The sequence below is a fragment of the Lissotriton vulgaris genome, chromosome 2_2 (genome assembly GCF_964263255.1).
Source record: "Lissotriton vulgaris chromosome 2_2, aLisVul1.2, whole genome shotgun sequence".
Lineage (NCBI taxonomy): Eukaryota > Metazoa > Chordata > Amphibia > Caudata > Salamandridae > Lissotriton > Lissotriton vulgaris.
Window position 1 is genome coordinate 62,338,201 of NC_141688.1, and position 16,641 is coordinate 62,354,841.

Consider the following 16,641-nt stretch of genomic DNA (forward strand, 5'->3'; position numbering starts at 1 on the left):
CTTAAACATCATGGAGGGCATGGATGGAATGGGATTGTGCTGATTTTGCAGTGTTTTTCGATTTTTGGGGGTGTTCATGGGGAGGGACAGGCCATGTGGCTGGTGGCCATTTTGAGTGCAGCTACAGGCACTGGCCATGTGCTGGCAGGCAAGTGGCCATTTTGAATGCAGGCTTTGTTGTTAGGCCTGCAACCATTTTGCCTACTTTTCAACCTTTATTTATGCCCAGGGGTAGTGAGTCTTGCATGGGCCTAGTCTTTCTGTGGGTTGTCTTGAATTTAAACATCATGGAGGGCATGGATGGATTGGGATTGTGCTGATTTTTCAGTGATTTTCGTTTTTTGGGGCTGTACTTGTGGCCTTTTCACCAGGGGTATTTGAGTCTAGCATGGGCCTAGTCTTTCTGTAGGTTGTCTTGAATTTAAACATCATGGAGGGCATGGATGAATTGGGATTGTGCTGATTTTTCAGTGATTTTCGTTTTTTGGGGCTGTACTTGTGGCCTTTTCACCAGGGGTATTTGAGTCTAGCATGGGCCTACTCTTTCTGTGGGCTGTCTTGAACTTAAACATCATGGAGGGCATGGATGGAATGGGATTGTGCTGATTTTGCAGTGTTTTTCGATTTTTGGGGGTGTTCATGGGGAGGGACAGGCCATGTGGCTGGTGGCCATTTTGAGTGCAGCTACAGGCACTGGCCATGTGCTGGCAGGCAAGTGGCCATTTTGAATGCAGGCTTTGTTGTTAGGCCTGCAACCATTTTGCCTACTTTTCAACCTTTATTTATGCCCAGGGGTAGTGAGTCTTGCATGGGCCTAGTCTTTCTGTGGGTTGTCTTGAATTTAAACATCATGGAGGGCATGGATGGATTGGGATTGTGCTGATTTTTCAGTGATTTTCGTTTTTTGGGCCTGTACTTGTGGCCTTTTCACCAGGGGTATTTGAGTCTAGCATGGGCCTAGTCTTTCTGTAGGTTGTCTTGAATTTAAACATCATGGAGGGCATGGATGGATTGGGATTGTGCTGATTTTTCAGTGATTTTCGTTTTTTGGGGCTGTACTTGTGGCCTTTTCACCAGGGGTATTTGAGTCTAGCATGGGCCTAGTCTTTCTGTGGGCTGTCTTGAACTTAAACATCATGGAGGGCATTGATGGAATGGGATTGTGCTGATTTTGCAGTGTTTTTCGATTTTTGGGGGTGTTCATGGGGAGGGACAGGCCATGTGGCTGGTGGCCATTTTGAGTGCAGCTACAGGCACTGGCCATGTGCTGGCAGGCAAGTGGCCATTTTGAATGCAGGCTTTGTTGTTAGGCCTGCAACCATTTTGCCTACTTTTCAACCTTTATTTATGCCCAGGGGTAGTGAGTCTTGCATGGGCCTAGTCTTTCTGTGGGTTGTCTTGAATTTAAACATCATGGAGGGCATGGATGGATTGGGATTGTGCTGATTTTTCAGTGATTTTCGTTTTTTGGGCCTGTACTTGTGGCCTTTTCACCAGGGGTATTTGAGTCTAGCATGGGCCTAGTCTTTCTGTAGGTTGTCTTGAATTTAAACATCATGGAGGGCATTGAAGGACTGGGTTATTTAAGACCCAGCGGTGCCAGGGGACAACACCTGAAACCTTCGTGGGTAACCTGTTCCGGCGTACAAATGACAGAGACACGGGACACTTCCTTCGGCGTCAAAGATTCGAGGTTTATTTACTGCAGGGAACACAGAAGTCACGTGAAGTACACAGCATGTAAGTTCGCGGGATCTGATTCGATTTGCTACTGTGGATCGCTCCTTTTTATACAGTTTTCTCTCATAGGTTAACATGGTACACAAAGGTTTACAACTTGGTTCCCATCATTATCCCCAAGAGGGGTCGCTTTGATGTATTTGAGGTCCGGAACATAAGTACAGAAACATTCGGAGGTTCCCAACTGTAAAAACCCATCTTCCCACCATTAGTACATTCCAATCGGCAGTAAACAGATCGAAGGAGGAACAAGGACAGGTGCAGAGGAAGACAGAAACAGTGGGGAGATCGAAAGGGTGTAAAAGGGGTGGTATCGGGAAACACGAGCTGCAGGCATCAAAGGGACGTGCCTAATGAGATGCACGGCTAAGACAATAGACCGGCACGGCGAGATGTGCCTCGAGCGGGGACATCTGCCTTACAGTATCATCCCCCTCATCATAAAAACACTTTCAAAGGAAACGTGTCTTCCGCAAGAGTCTTGGGAATCCCAGGGTCGCGAAGCGGACAGCGTCCGTTCGCTGGCTACTTGAGGGCAAGAGACAAAATGGATGCCGCATCTAAGATGGAACCCGTGGGTACAGATAGATAAACCCACGAAACAAACGAACGATTTAGGCTAGTACAGCGAAACTGCGTACACCCACTAAACTCATCATTTGCGGTTCAAAGATACCAGACTCGACCATATTCGTGCGAGTCGAAAACATCACTTACAATGGTCACGGAACCTCAGATGCTCCTTTTGCCCTCATGTAGGCAAGCACTAGTCAGAATCATACTCGATATTCATCAGACCATCTAGATGTTGCTGTAACATAACTCTGTCCAACCGAACTCCTTTGGTAACAGGCGGCTGTCCTATACACGTCGTAGCACAGAGGCCACATAAGGCAGGACCACACTGCACACAAAGGCAACACGTGAACAGAAACGCCACAACAACTCCGATGATCATCAGAATCTTCCAACCCCAAGTCGACATCAGGCACCAAAACCACCCAAGTAACGTCCAATCCCCTACGTCCACGCGTATGGACTCAGAGATCTTATGCAACTTTGAGATGGCTTGATAGACAGTCGGAGCGTTATCTGGAATGAAAATACAGCAGCTCGAATGGATCACCTTACATACTCCACCTCGATCCGCTAAGACAACGTCTAAAACCATACGGTTTTGTAACGTCATAAGCCTATCCGCCTGAAGTTCTGTGGTGATATTACCAAGGGCACTGGCAGTGATATTAGCTGTCGATTCCACCACTCGAGTCAATTGTCTCAGGTTCCTACTATTAACCATAGGTCCCCAAAACGGAAGGAAACCCTTGAAAAAGTCTCCTGCCTCTTGACCGGCAGTGTCCTCTTCGCTAATCACGCCTCTCACAACTCTAGTCTTGTGATAGTCTGCATCAACAGTGAACGTCGGTGGCAACAGATTTGCGATATAACATGAGCCCACAAAGTCGGAGGGCAACCATGTATACGCACGATCATGGCAGACAAAGTATGTACCCTTGGCAGCCAGAAACACAGGGGAAGAGAGCATCGGCAGGATATAAGTCTCGGAGCAAGCACTCTCTCCAAGACGAGCTCTCGATCTTCGGCCACGACCCAGTAGACAGAAATTACCAAGGTGGGGTACGACCCATATCGGAGGCGAGCTTCTAAGCTGTTTTTCACCAGTGAGCGCACTATACTCAACCTTACTCAGGACCCTATAGGCTTGTACCTCTTCCTCTGGGATGAGCGACGGTTCATAGATATCCCTATCTAAATCATCTATCACTATAGCCAAAGGCTTTTGGTATGAACCAGGACCCGAGTGGGAAGGATGTGGCTCTCGATTGGGGTAGTAATCTAGTGCACTTCGAAACATTGTTTGAAATGCCCGAGCTGAACCCTGGGAAATATAAGGAAGGACCAGATATGGAATTCCCTTATCCGTGGTATGTGGCATTAACCCACACACCCAACAATTAGTTTTTATTAGTCTTTGGTGCGGGATCGCAAAAAGTATCGAGTTTTCCCAGGACGTGTCTGTTCGTCAAACAATGGATCCGATGAGGGAACAGAGTTCTGTTGATCAATCAATTGTTCAGATCTTGAGTCTTGTGATGACAAATGTTCAACAATGTCTTTCTGCTGCACTGAGGATTCTCCGACAGGCTGCGCGTCGCTAAAGGGTACAAAGGTCTGCAATCCTTCGGTTTCAGATGTAGCAATGCCCTTCCTCACCCACGAGTCCGCCGGTAAAGGTATAGGTACCTTTTTGGTGTGGGTGGCGTGCACCCAGTTCTTGCGACCTTCCAAACGGACAGCCGTTCTCGTGGCAAGGAGGACTTGAAAAGGTCCAGTGAAACGGGGCTCAAGATTTCTTTTGCGAGCGAAGTTTCGCGTAACCACCCAGTCTCCCGGTTGGAGCTGGTGGTCTGGACCCTCCGTCTGCGTCGGCAGTGCTTCGTAAACCTGTTGGTGAATTAACCTCAGTTTAGCAGTCAGATCATGAAGATAATCAATCAACATTGGGTACTCAAGATCAGAAAACACACTCGGTCTAGGGACCCCCCAAACATTCGCAGGACGGCCGAACACTATTTCATAGGGACTGAGCCCTACTCGGGAGTGTACGGTCGCCCTTGTTGACAACAGAGCTAAGGGCAAGGCGTCAGGCCACGAAAGACCAGTCGTAGCCTGAATCTTCGCTAGTTTGAGTTTAAGGGTGCCATTATACCCTTCAACCAAACCTGCTGACGATGCTGGGATGATTGGCGCTATGGAATTTTTGATTAATTCCAAGGCCCTTACACACACTCTTCATCACACTCCCCACAAACTCACTTCCGTTATCAGACCACACGATCCGGGGCATTCCATACCGAGGAAAGTATTCCTTCAGTAGGATTTTCGCAGTAGACAGGGCAGTATTGTCTTTGAGAGGGTAGGCTTCAATCCATCGGGAGAATGTGCAAACCACAACTAAAACGTATTTCAGGTTATTGCATCTCTCCATATGGATGAAGTCTAGTTGAATCACCTCAAAGGGACATGAAGGGGGAGCAAAATGGCCAGGAGGTGTAGGGGTTCCCTTACCAGGATTGTACAACATACATACCATGCAATTCTTGACCAATCTCTCAGCACATTTCGTAATACCATCATTCTTCCACACAGGGGACAACAACTTACAAATACCTTTCACACTAATATGTGCTAACCCGTGTGCCATGGTCACAACAGCCAGCACATACGCATCTGGCAACATCCATCTCTTATGCCCCGACAAATCAATCCAACAACCATTCGCATCCAACTTTCCCGTACTCTCTTTCCACTTCGTCTTTTCAGTATCAGTGGCCTCATTCTGAATCGCTTTCACACTCTGGATAGTATCCTCACACATACCAGTCTCTGTAGGCCACCTAACCGAACTCGTCACATACATTCTAGTGCTAAGGTTCCGGGCAGTCTCCTTAGCAGTCTCATCCGCAAACGCATTACCACGGCCGACATCGTCCGTCACCTTACGATGCGCACTACATTTAACAATCGCTACCTGCTTAGGCAACGTAAGTGCATCCAAAACATCATTCACAAGCTGTCCATGCCGAATCTTTGTACCATGCGACGTCATAAAACCTCTCTCTCTCCACAACCGTCCAAAACTATGGGCATCGCCAAAAGCGTATAGGCTGTCGGTAAACACATTCACTCGTTTCCCTTTCGCCAACACACACGCTCTAGTTAAAGCAATCAGTTCTGCAGCTTGGGCAGAGTTCTGATTCAATCTCGCAGCTTCCACAACAGTATTCAAAGTTACCACAGCATACGCAGTAAGGGATCTTCCAAAGGAGTGTTTTTAAGGTCCACTCGACCTTTTGTTTCCTCCTCAGTCCTTAAGTAACAGTCATGAGCTGCTACTTCATCTGACTCCGTACTGATTGGCAATAGAGTCGCCGGGTTTAGGACATTACAACGTTTTATCTGAATATGACTTGCCAAAAGCGTCAACTCGTACCCAGACAACCTCGCACTCGTCAAGTGCTGGGTTTTCGTACGATTCAAAAGAGTGTCAACTGCATGCGGAACCATCACCGTAAGCATATTATCCATGACCAATCCTGCTGATTGTCGGATGGACACCGCAGCTGCCGCTGTTGCTCTCAAACAACTCGGCAATGCTCTAGCTACCGGGTCCAAGGTCGAGGAAAAATATGCACATGGACGTTGCTTACCACCAAAGGGTTGCGTTAAGACACTCAACGCACAACCTTCCCTCTCGTGAACGTATAATGTAAACGGCTTGCTGTAGTCAGCAGTACCTAACACAGGAGCCGAACACAATGCGTCACGCAGTTCAGAAAAACTTTTCTGACATTCTTCCGTCCATGGTAAAGGAGTTGGAACATCCTTGCAGGTAAGAGCCACCAATGGTTTCGCTAACAATGAAAAATTTGGAATCCACTGTCTGCAGTATGACGTGATACCTAGAAAGGCACGCACATCTCTTTGGGTTGTTGGCATAGTCATTCGCGCAATCGCTGCAATTCTCTCTGGGGTCAACCGTCTTCCCTCCTTTGACAATAAGTGACCTAGATAGGTTACTTCTTGACAACAATATTGGAGTTTAGAGGGTGACACCTTGTGATGTAAGTCACAGAGATGTTGCAACAACGACACCGTAGCAATTTTGCAGATGTCCTGAGTATCTGCGGCCACCAATAAGTCGTCGACGTATTGGATTAAGGCTGCACCAGCCGGCAACACAAATGCATCTAGTTGGCCCTTCAAGGCTTGACTGTATATCGATGGACTCTCACAGTAGCCCTGAGGAGCACGTTTAAACCGGAAGCTACGGCCACCAAGAGAGAAACCGAAAAGGTCTCTGCTTTCTTCGGCAATCGGAATGCTAAAGAAAGCATTTTTCAGATCGATCACCGAAAACCAGGATGCAGAAGCTGGAATCAGAGTCAGTAGCGCCGTGATGTCAGGCACAACAGGGAACTGAGGAATCACAATTTTATTTACCTCCCGTAAATCGATAACAAAACGATAAACAGGTGGTTTCGAAGGATCGGTACGTTTCAAAATAGGCAGTACAGGGCTGTTGCACACGTTTCCCCGAGTCTCCTCAATAACATCTTTCTCGATCAGATCATAGATGATCGCCAACAGTGCCCGTTCACCGTCAAGAGAGATTCGATACTGGGGAATACGTGGCAGTCGCACATTAGATTTCAAGTGAACAACATAAGGGGAGATGTCAAGCAGGCCCACGTCATTGGGACCTGTTGCCCACAAAGATGCAGGAAGAGAACCTAATTCCGGTGGAAGTTTATCGAGAGACAAGTACATTGGAGAGACAACTCTCTCACCCAAAGTAAGCTTTACTCCCGCAGGAGAACAGTACAGAGTCGCATACAAACGTTTTAGCAAATCCAGTCCCAAAAGATTTTCACCACAGCCAGTGGTCAAAATCAACGGAGCTTTGAGCTCACGTGGCCCAATTGTAAGTGGCAAAGGGCACGAAACCGGATTGCTAACAGGGGCGCCAGAGAATCCAACAGAAACATTTGTTAAGCCAGACAAAGGTGCGCCAGGGAGTTTCGAATGCATTATGGAACTTTTCGCTGCACCAGTGTCCAACAGAAAAGGCTCAACGACGCCCGATCTGGCAACTGCGACGTAAGGCCCTCTCTGATCAACCGGAACTGATACTACTCCCTCTCCTTGTCTATGGCTGTCCTAGTAATTACTGTCGTCAGTTCCCTGATCGATGTAATAATCATCTACATTGTACTGCGCAGATCGTCCTTGCGATGATCCACGTTGATCAAAACAATTATTGGAATTTGACAAATTGTCTGAACGATCATTTTGAGCACCACGACCCCTACCACGTGATGTCTGCTGAGAACCACCACGACCTCCTCTAGATATGTTACCACTGTTACGCTCATTGAGGACTGGACAGTTGAATTTTAAATGACCCTCCTGTCTACAATAGGCACACTGATTGTACCCTAACGAATATCTCTGCGAAGAGGAGTCATTTCGCGATTGCGACCTATTAGATTGCGACTGCGATCGATTACGTTGTTGCGAATCATTCTGATTCGAACGCGGAGGATACGCCTGCTGCAACAATACTTTAGTTTTGAGGTCTTTCGTCTTTTTATCGGCACGGTCATTCTCTTCTTTCTCCCTATTCTCGTAATACTGTGCCGTAGCCAATATTTGAGCAGAAGTAGAGACAGCCCACGCACTCTCAGAATTTTTCAATTTGTTGCTCAAGTCGGGCAATAAGTTAGAGACAAATTTATCCACGAACAACCGCTGACCACCCTCGGTACCCATATCCTGACCACTGTGATCGATGAATGCCTCCTCAAATCTCGTAAAGAAGTCAGAGACACTCTCGTCCTTCTTCTGTCTGCAAGCTGACAACTTGTCCCAGTTCACCCTCATAGCTGGCATAAGCGTTTTCATTAGGGTAATAATTCTCTGAGGGAGAGCAGTAATAAGCTGTTCAGGCTTAGCCCACCAATTTGTCGTGTATCTGCCGCAGTAAGAGCAGCCCAATCACCACCTAATTCGTTTGCATGATCTTCCTGACGAATCTTGGCCCATACCGGTTGCGGTACGACATTGCCAAACAGCATATCGATATCGGCAAGATTCATTACCGTAGCATCTACGAGCTGCGACAATTCCTTATAATACCCTGCAGGATTTTTGCGAGGGTCAGGCAAAGATTGCTTCACCTGCAAAACTTCTGATCGTTTCCATGGGAGATGTATCCATACTCTCTGGGAATGTGGCAAGATCGGAGGTTGAGCTGCAGCATTACCTGGCATCCATACTGGTGGAACTTCGCGCATGGGATACTGACCAGACGCATCTAACGGTCTCTCAATGCCCTCAACGAACAATGCTTGAGGCATCATAGAGGGGCGAAGAGCTAATAATTGCTCAACAGCACGTCGAACATTAGTACCTACTATCATTCCGCTCGAAAACTGGAGCTGTAGGTTGGTCAAAGCAGTTAATACATCGTCCGATGCATCAGCCGATATTTGGTCACGCAAGGCCTTGCACATTTCTTCAAAAACATATCTTTGTGTCGGTATATTGAATTGACCAAACGTATTCAGTACCGAACGTGGAGGATTCCTATAGGGGTGCAACATCCATGCCATCGCCATATTATACAGCGCAGCACGTTCCCTATTACCGGGAAGCTGACTACGTCTTTGTGGACCGTCCGAACCAGCGGACTCAGAAATAGGTCCAAAAGAATTGACAAAATTAGCAGCAACTAAAGGGGTACGACGTCGGGCAGATGGAGAAGTATACGATAGAGTATTAACAAGAGAAGAATCGGGAACAGAAGAAGCAGCAGGAGTAAGTAGAACAGGAGCAGTAGCGGGAGCAGGAGTATGAGGAAGTACAAGCGGAGGTGCAGTAGGAACAGAAGTAGGCAAAGGAGCAGGAACAGTCGGAGGAACAGGTTGAGGAGCAGGTACAGGAGGAACCACAGGAACTGCGGTACCCTGTGCGTACGGAGGTGGTGACTTCATAAGATAGGACATTAAAGGATCCTCAACGAGTTCCTCCTTCTTATCCGACTCCGTTGGCAAAGCGGGATAACATTTATCTATAGACATACGCTGAAGCCTATCGAAAACTTCCTTTTCCTTTTCCTCCTTATCACGCTGAAACTGCTCTGCTTTCTTTACAATGGTAGCAACACCATCTCTCTGATTACGTTTTGTCTGTCTGATCTCCGTCTGTCTGGCTTCTTTGCGCCATAACCGAAAGGCATCAAACATGGCCGGCCTTGATTTTTCCTTAAACAATTTAGCCTCAAGATTATCTAAGATCGGGGTCTCGAAACTACCATGAGGTGGCCAACTAAGGACACCATCCTTTTTGGTGTAGCGAATCCAATATTCATTAAAGGTAATCGGACCTAACCCGTGTTTGCTGTAAAGCTCATAAGTGGGAGTTCCAACCGGAGGTATCGGACACGAGTCCTCCAGTCGGGAATCCGTACCACAACGTCTGAAACAACTGAACAAAGTACTACGACCAGGCATCTTGCACACTAGCCGAGTTTCACAAACTTCAAGGGTTACGGGATTTACCAAGTCCCTGCAAAGAGCAAAAACCCTTGGTTTTTGGCGGCTGCAGTCGTCAAATATTACAACAAAGAACCAAGTACTAAGAACCACAAATGCAATGGAACCATGCAACAACTAAGCAACCACAACCAAGGATTCTGGGAGCGACCCACAAATACTTAACTCAAAGATTGATGGCGTCGCCAGGAAGGCCCGTCAATCGTCTCGCTGTACCAAGGTGTACGCCAGGCGCCAAAACAGGTCTACAGTCAGGGCAGCAGTCCGTCGCAGCCGTCAGGAGGCGGGAATCTTCGCGGGAAAAGTCGTCGGGCCACTTATTTCGACAACAGGATCGATGAAGCGGGGTGCACCTTCCCTCGGAGATTTCACACGAAGTTCCTCACGATCGTCGGGCTTGGACCGGTACCACTGATGCAGCCCCACTTTGGGCGCCAACTGAAGGACTGGGTTATTTAAGACCCAGCGGTGCCAGGGGACAACACCTGAAACCTTAGTGGGTAACCTGTTCCGGCGTACAAATGACAGAGACACGGGACACTTCCTTCGGCGTCAAACATTCGAGGTTTATTTACTGCAGGGAACACAGAAGTCACGTGAAGTACACAGCATGTAAGTTCGCGGGATCTGATTCGATTTGCTACTGTGGATCGCTCCTTTTTATACAGTTTTCTCTCATAGGTTAACATGGTACACAAAGGTTTACAACTTGGTTCCCATCATTATCCCCAAGAGGGGTCGCTTTGATGTATTCGAGGTCCGGAACATAAGTACAGAAACGTTCGGAGGTTCCCAACTGTAAAAACCCATCTTCCCACCATTAGTACATTCCAATCGGCAGTAAACAGATTGAAGGAGGAACAAGGACAGGTGCAGAGGAAGACAGAAACAGTGGGGAGATCGGAAAGGGTGTAAAAGGGGTGGTATCGGGAAACACAAGCTGCAGGCATCAAAGGGACGTGCCTAATGAGATGCACGGCTAAGACAATAGACCGGCACGGCGAGATGTGCCTCGAGCGGGGACATCTGCCTTACAGTATCATCCCCCTCATCATAAAAACACTTTCAAAGGAAACGTGTCTTCCGCAAGAGTCTTGGGAATCCCAGGGTCGCGAAGCGGACAGCGTCCGTTCGCTGGCTACTTGAGGGCAAGAGACAAAATGGATGCCGCATCTAAGATGGAACCCGTGGGTACAGATAGATAAACCCACGAAACAAACGAACGATTTAGGCTAGTACAGCGAAACTGCGTACACCCATAACGTCACGTGATGTCACGTCTGGCCTCAGACAACTCTACAATTCGTGCAACTGCGGCCTGCTGTCTGACCTGCTCTGAAGAAGATGGCCCCAAAAAAAGTTCTTGTGGAAGGAGAGGCAGCAAAAGGAGATGCGCAAGCAAAGGTGCATGGAGGTTCACAAGTGCCCACAATAGTTGTTCCTCCCGAAGTAGGGGCACATCAGGAAATCGACAATGAAGCTGAGGTATTGGAAGCCACTCCTCCTGATGATCATTCATTGTCTTCCACATCCCTAGCAAGGAAAAGATCAAGGGGGGTGTCTACATCTTCTTCAAGCCCACCTCCTTCTGATGCAAGTGATCCGTCTTGGGAACCACAACTGCGCTCTGACAGTGAGGCACACCATGATCTGACAAAGGTACCTAAGCATAAAAGGAAGGTCGTCGAAAAACTCATAGCTATGGATTGTGATGAGGCTCAACAAGAAGTGACAGATACTTCTGGTGATGAAGCCTCTCACGATGACGACGAGCCAGTCATCACAAAGGTCACTGCAGCCCCACCGGGCATGCAGCAAAGAGACATTTTGACCCTATCCTGAGAAGCTGCTGAGCGTGATGATGATGTCGACGAGGAGGCAATGGAAATGGAATCATTAGACTTGGAATTAAGTAGTACACCAAAACCTACCGCTTCCATATTTCTTCCTCGCAAGAAGGTACCCACCTCGACCTCAATTTGTGGTGGTGAAAGTGCAAAACGTACTGAAGTTCGGCAATCCACATCCTCCACTTGATCTGGCATTAGCAGCAGGACCACCACCACCAGTATCGCCGCCTCCTCCGGCCCCCAAAGACATTTCAAGTCTCCAGTTTGGGACTTCTTTAGTGTTTGCCCAAAAATGGAAAACGTAACCATTTGTAGCATTTGTAAGCTTCGAGTTGGTCGTGGTAAGCTTGGTTCTAACTATGGTACCGGAGGCCAGAGAGGTCATCTTAAGAGAGCGCACCCTGTCCAATGGTTTCCGCACCTAGAGGCGTTTAAGCAAGCCGGAATTGCACGTAATGAAAACGTTGATTTTTCATCTGATGATGACGAGGAGGAAGAAGACGATTCAAACACTTCACTTACACCCAGTACCCCTGTAACTGGGTCGAAGATATCATCATCATCCCGTAAATCCTTGGTCCAGGGCAACATTAAAAAGATGTTGTTTACAGAAGCGCAATATGAACGCAACCACCCACTGACGCGTCTGTATAACACTAAGCTGGCTAAAATGCAAGCTCTGGACCTTCTCCCTTTTTCTTTTGTAGAAGGGGTTGGTTTTCTAGAATTAGTGGCAGTGCTCTGCCCTAAATGGAAAGTTCCTAGCCGGTTCTATTTTGCCCGAGTTGCGGTTCCAGCACTACATGAAGATGTTCTGAAGGTGATTGGGGCAGCTTTGCAGAAGAGTGCTGTTCACACTATACATCTGACAACAGACATGTGGACCAGTGGCGCAGGCGCTGATTACATGTGCATCACTGCACACTGGGTCTCTTTTTCAGGGGCTAAAGCAAAGCTAAACGCAGGTGTTGACGCGGACATTGTTTTTAAAGCTGCTCGGAAACATGCAACACTAGCCATGTTTGGTTTGGAGAAACGTCACACAGCAGATAACATTTTGGATGTCTTTAACACAAAGGTCCTTAACTGTCTGTCCCCACTAAAACGCCAGGTTGGTTATGTTTCCACGGACAATGTCTCCAATATAGTTAAGGCCATGAGGGACGGTGACTATTTCAGAGTGCCGTGTTTGGCGCACTGTATAAACCTGGTTGTCCAAAAATTCTTGGGTAATAAAGGCAGTGCAGCGTACAGTGTATTGGACACCTGCCGAAAAATGTGCAAGCATTTCAGCCATTCTTTTAAGGCCCGGAAGCAGCTGAGGAGCCTGCTATATCAACGTCAAATGCCAGTGAAAGCACTCATCCAGGAGGTGGTAACACGTTGGAACTCAACCTTCTACATGCTTGAGCGTCTGTATGAGCAGTATAAGGAACTCGATCAATATTTCCTTACAGAGGGTACAGAGGAGCTGAGGATGGGTGCGGCGCAATGGAACATAGTTCAAAGCCTGACACGCATGCTTCGTCCTTTTGAGTTCTTCATGCGTGCAGTCAGCAAGGAGGACTCTAATTTGGGAAAAGCTATCCCATTGTTGAACATGCTGGAGGACCAACTGAAGGAGGTGTGTTCTGTGTTTGAAAAAGATGAAAAAAACCAAGACTCTTTGCTTCTGGCTGAGAAATTATTAGAGCTCCTACAAGGTGATGAACGTCTTAAAAAGATCCACTCAGAAGAGCATTACATTTGTGCTACTATTCTGGATCCACGCTACAAAAAGGCGCTGGCAGGCCAAGCATTCTTTCCTTTTGTTGCTGAACATGTTCCAAAGTACAAACGTTGGCTAGACTTGTCAGCCAAGAGGTTTGAAAGAGAACGGCTGAAAATTGAAGGAAATGGCAGTACATCAGCAGGCCATCCCCAGTCAAAACAATCCACTTCTGCACCTGTGGCTGTGGCACAAGTGACCTCTCAGCCGTTAAAGACACCGGCAACCGGATCATCTGCACGAGACACAACAGAAACATTGGAGGCTGAAGAGGATTGGCTAGCTCTGCGTGGGTTTGGTTCTCAAAAGGTCAGAGGCACAGCAAGAGCTAAGCAAAGTGGAGGAACCTTGGATGAGGACCTTGAGTCGATGGTGAAGGACTATCTGAATGACTCAACAGAGGTCTATGTTAATTCTGACCCATTGGTGTATTGGCATGGGAAAAAAGAATTGTGGCCACAGCTCACCAACCTGGCTTTAAACTACTTGTCTTGCCCACTCGCATGTGTGTCTTCTGAACGGGTTTTCAGTGCTGCTGGTGGCATTGTAACTCCCAAACGGAGCCGCCTCTCGCCCAAAAATGTGGAGAGGTTAACAATGATCAAGATGAATCAGCACCTCATTCCACCAGATTTCAGAGTACGAGAAAGCGTGCCGGATGAAGAGGAGGTGGCCAGCAACATAGATGAGGGAATTTCTACTCTGTCAGGTGACACTGAGCTCACCCTGCCTGAATTCGCAGAGTATGATGACGAAGCCTTATTCTTATTCCTGGACTGTGATACCGAGCCCTGAAAATGAGACAACGAATCAATAACTTTCTTTTTCATCCTTATTCACTTTTATTCCTGTGTGTCTGTCTTTCTTTGTTGAGCACAGTTAATATATTTCAAACTTTAATCAGATAATCACAAAATCAAGCCCATCAGCAGAACTGTCTTCACTGGTTTGCTAATTGATTTGAAGTTGCCGCAGTCTGCATTCCTCAGGTTCACAAGTTCAGAAGAACATGCTCCTCTATCCTCCTCCGTCAGACTCCTATTTCCATAAAACCAGAGGGCTGGTTTACGCCCAATGAAGAAAGACTCAGCACTTGTGGGGGTGTTGTTGTACCTCTTTGCAGGTGAGTTGACGGCTCTGGGGCCATTGCTGGGAAGCTCTAATACCGGATAAAAGTGTTTTGGACCAAATCCCACGCGGAATTTTTTTTGTGTTTTTGATGACTTGCTTGCCTTTGAGGTGCTCTTAGGGGGGGTTCCGTCTGTTTGTGGGTGAGTTTCGTGGTCTGGGAGCACTGCTGGGACACTCTAATCTTGATTGCATTTGCTTTTCAGGAAATCCGTCGTGGCAACCCCGACTTATGGCCTAGCTACGCAGTGCGTTTGGACCGAAGGCCGAGAAATATTGCAAGTATGAGATTTTGCTTTTGGCCTGTTTGGGGGTGTTATGCTTCTTGGCGGGTGGGTTGGCGGGTCTTGGGGCATTCCTGGGAAGGTGTAATACCGGGTAGAAGTGGTTGGGACAAAATCCAGGCCGATTTTTTTTTGGCTATTTCTGACATTTTGCTCAATGTAGCGTTTTCGGGGGCCTGTTTGGGGGGCTTCCTGGTGTTTGTGGGTGAGTTTCGGGGTCTGGGAGCACTGCTGGGACACTCTAATCTTGATTGCATTTGCTTTTCAGGAAATCCATCGTGGCAACCCCGACTTATGGCCTAGCTACGCAGCGCGTTTGGACCGAAGGCCGAGAAATATTGCAAGTATGAGATTTTGCTTTTGGCCTGTTTGGGGGTGTTATGCTTCTTGGCGGGTGGGTTGGCGTGTCTTGGGGCATTCCTGGCAAGGTCCAATACCGGGTAGAAGTGGTTGGGACAAAATCCAGGCCGATTATTTTTGGCTATTTCTGACATTTTGCTCTATGTAGCGTTTTCGGGGGCCTGTTTGGGGGGCTTCCTGGTGTTTGTGGGTGGGTTTCGGGGTCTGGGCGCACTGCTGGCTATATATACTTTACTTTGCAAGAGGTTTGAAGCAAATCCATGGTGGCAGAGGGAAGTTAGGGCCTAGCTGCAGAGCGCGCGCGGAGTGATTTGGGAAATTTGTGAAAAATTGACTAAGTCCCCATTTTTGTACTTTTGCCCTTTGGCTGTTTGGGGGTCTTCTACTCGTTTTCTACTGGGTTGACGGCTCTGGGGCCATTGCTGGGAAGGTCTAATACCGGATAAAAGTGTTTTGGACCAAATCCCAGGCGGAAAATGTTTTGTGTTTTTGATGACTTGCTTGCCTTTGAGGTGGTCTTAGGGGGGGTTCCGTCTGTTTGTGGGTGAGTTTCGTGGTCTGGGAGCACTGCTGGGACACTCTAATCTTGATTGCATTTGCTTTTCAGGAAATCCGTCGTGGCAACCCCGACTTATGGCCTAGCTACGCAGCGCGTTTGGACCGAAGGCCGAGAAAAATTGCAAGTATGAGATTTTGCTTTTGGCCTGTTTGGGGGTGTTATGCTTCTTGGCGGGTGGGTTGGCGGGTCTTGGGGCATTCCTGGGAAGGTCTAATACCGGGTAGAAGTGGTTGGGACAAAATCCAGGCCGATTTGTTTTTGGCTATTTCTGACATTTTGCTCAATGTAGCGTTTTCGGGGGCCTGTTTGGGGGGCTTCCTGGTGTTTGTGGGTGGGTTTCGGGGTCTGGGCGCACTGCTGGCTATATATACTTTACTTTGCAAGAGGTTTGAAGCAAATCCATGGTGGCAGAGGGGAGTTAGGGCCTAGCTGCAGAGCGCGCGCGGAGTGATTTGGGAAATTTGTGAAAAATTGACTAAGTCCCCATTTTTGTACTTTTGCTCTTTGGCTGTTTGGGGGTCTTCTACTCATTTTCTCCTGGGTTGACCGCTCGGGGGCCATTGCTGGGAAGCTCTAATACCGGATAAAAGTGTTTTGGACCAAATCCGAGGCGGAAATCTTTTTGTGTTTTTGATGACTTGCTTGCCTTTGAGGTGCTCTTAGGGGGGGTTCCGTCTGTTTGTGGGTGAGTTTCGTGGTCTGGGAGCACTGCTGGGACACTCTAATCTTGATTGCATTTGCTTTTCAGGAAATCCGTCGTGGCAACCCCGACTTATGGCCTAGCTACGCAGCGCGTTTGGACCGAAGGCCGAGA